Here is a 2,697-nt window from a genome sequence, read left to right on the forward strand (position 1 = left end):
CAGCAATGTGGTTGACTCTGAAATGGCCTAGCAAGCTACTCAGTTGTAAGAAAGCCGCAAAAAAGGAATAAAACCCGACGGACCACCCGTCGTTGACCGAGGCACGAAACAACAATGGGAAACTCAGCCCTGTCAACCCTGCAAAGTCCTCCTTACTAACATCTGGGGCTAGTGCCGAAAGTGGGGAGAGCTGTCTCACAGACTAGTCAAGCAACAGCCTGACATAGTCATCCTCACGGAATCATACCTTACAGATAATGTCCCTGACTCCACCATCGCCATCCCTGGGTATGTCCTGTACCATTGGCAGGACAGACCCAACAGAGGTGGCAGCACAGTGGTATACAGTCGGGACAGAGTTGCCCGGGGAGTCCTCAACATCGACTCCGGACCCCATGAAGTCTCATGGCATCAGGTCAAACATAGACAAAGAAACCTGCTGATGAATCAGTGCCCCATGTTGAACACCACTTGGAGGAAGCACTGAGGATGGCAAGGGCACAGAATGTCCTCTGGGTGGGGGGACTTCAATGTCCATCACCAATAGTGGCTCAGTAGCACCACTACTGACCGAGCTGGCTGATTCCTAAAGGACATAGCTGCTAGACTGGGTCTGCGGCAGGTAATGAGGGAACCAACAAGAGGGAAAAACATACTTGACCTCATTGTCACCAACCTGCCTGTCGCAGGTGCATCTGTCCATGACAGTGTCGGTAGGAGGGACCACCGTACAGTCATTGTGGAGATGAAGTCCCATCTTCACATTGAGGATTCCCTCCATCGTGTTGTGTGGCACTACCACCGTGCTAAATGGGATAGATTTCGAACAGATCTAGCAACTCAATACTGGGCATCCATGAGGTGCTGTGGGCCATCAGCAGCAGCAGAATTGTACTCGAACACAATCTGTAACCTCATGGCCCGGCATATCCCCCACTCTACCATTACCATCAAGTCAGGGGATCAATCCTAGTTCAATGAAGAGTACAGGAGGGCATGCCAGGAGCAGCACCAAGCATACCTAAAAATGACGTCAACCTGGTGAAGCTATAACACAGGACTATTTGCATGCCAAACAGCATAAGGAACAAGTGAAAGACAGAGCTAGGCAATTCCACAACCAACGGGTCATATCTATGCTCTGCAGTCCTGCCACATCAGCTGTGAATGGTGGTGGAATATTGTGGCATAGGCCCTGACAATGTTCTGGCAATAGTACTGAAGACTTGTGCTCCAGAACTTGCTGCGCTCCTAGCCAAGCTGTTCCAGTACAGCTACAACACTGGCATCTACCCGGCTATGTGGAAAATTGACCAGGTATGCCATGTACACAAAAAGCAGGTCAAATCCAACCCGGCCAATTACCACCCCATCAGTCTACTCTCCGTCATCAGTAAAGTAATGGAAGGGGTCATCAACAGTGCTGTCAAGCGGCACTTGCTTAGCAATAACCTGCTCACTTACGCCCAGTTTGGGTTCCGCCAGGGCCACTCAGCTCCTGACCTCATTACAGCCTTGCTTCAAACATGGGCAAAAGAGCTGAACTCCCGAGGTGAGGTGAGAGTGACTGCCCTTGACATCAAAGCAGCATTTGACCGAGTGTGGCATCAAGGAGCCCTAGCAAAACTGGAGTCAATGGGAACCAGGGGGAAAACTCTCTACTGGTTGGAGCCATACCTAGCACAAAGGAAGGTGGTTGTGGTTGTTGGATTTCAGTCATCTCAGCTCCAGGGCATCACTGCAAGATTTCCACAGGTTAGTGTCCTCAGCCCAACTATCTTTAGCTGCTTCATCAATGACCTTCCTTCCATCATAAGGTCAGAAGTGGGGATGTTCGCTGATGAATGCACAATGTTCAGCACCATTCGCGACTCCTCAGATACTGAAGTAGTCCATGTCCAAATGCAGCAAGACCAGGACAATACCCAGGCTTGGGCTGACAAGTGGAAAGTAACATTCGCGCCACACAAGTGTCAGGCAATGACCATCTCCAACAAGAGAGAATCCAACCATCGCCCCTTGACATTCAATGGCATTACCATCACTGAATCCCACACTATCAACATCCTGGGGGTTACCATTGACCAGAAACTGAACTGGACTAGCCATATAAATACTGTGGCTACAAGAGCAGGTCAGATATTAGGAATTGTGCAACAAGTAACTCACCTCCTGACTCCCCAAAGCCTGTCCACCATCTACAAGGCACAAGTCAGGATTGTGATGGAATACTCCCCACTTTCCTGGATGAGTGCAGCTCCCACAACACTCAAGAAGCTTTACACCATCCAGGACAAAGCATCCCGCTCAATTGGCAACACATCCACAAACATTCACTCCCTCCACGACCGACGAACAGTAGCAGCAGTGTGTACCATCTACAAGATGCACTGCAGGAATTCACTAAGGCTCCTTCAACAGCACCTTCCAAACGCACAACCACCACCATCTAGAAGGACAAAGGCAGCAGATAGATGGGAACACCGCCGCCTGGAAGTTCCCCTCCAAGTCACTCACCATCCTGACTTGGAAATATATCACCGTTCCTTCACTGTCACTGGATCAAAATCCTGGAACTCCCTAACAGCACTGTGGGTGTACCTACACCACATGGACTGCAGCGGTTCAAGAAAGCAGCTCACCACCACCTTCTCAAGGGCAAATAGGGATGGACATTAAATACCGACCCAGTTAATG

This window comes from Cetorhinus maximus, chromosome 15 (assembly GCF_964194155.1).
Source record: "Cetorhinus maximus chromosome 15, sCetMax3.hap1.1, whole genome shotgun sequence".
NCBI lineage: Eukaryota > Metazoa > Chordata > Chondrichthyes > Lamniformes > Cetorhinidae > Cetorhinus > Cetorhinus maximus.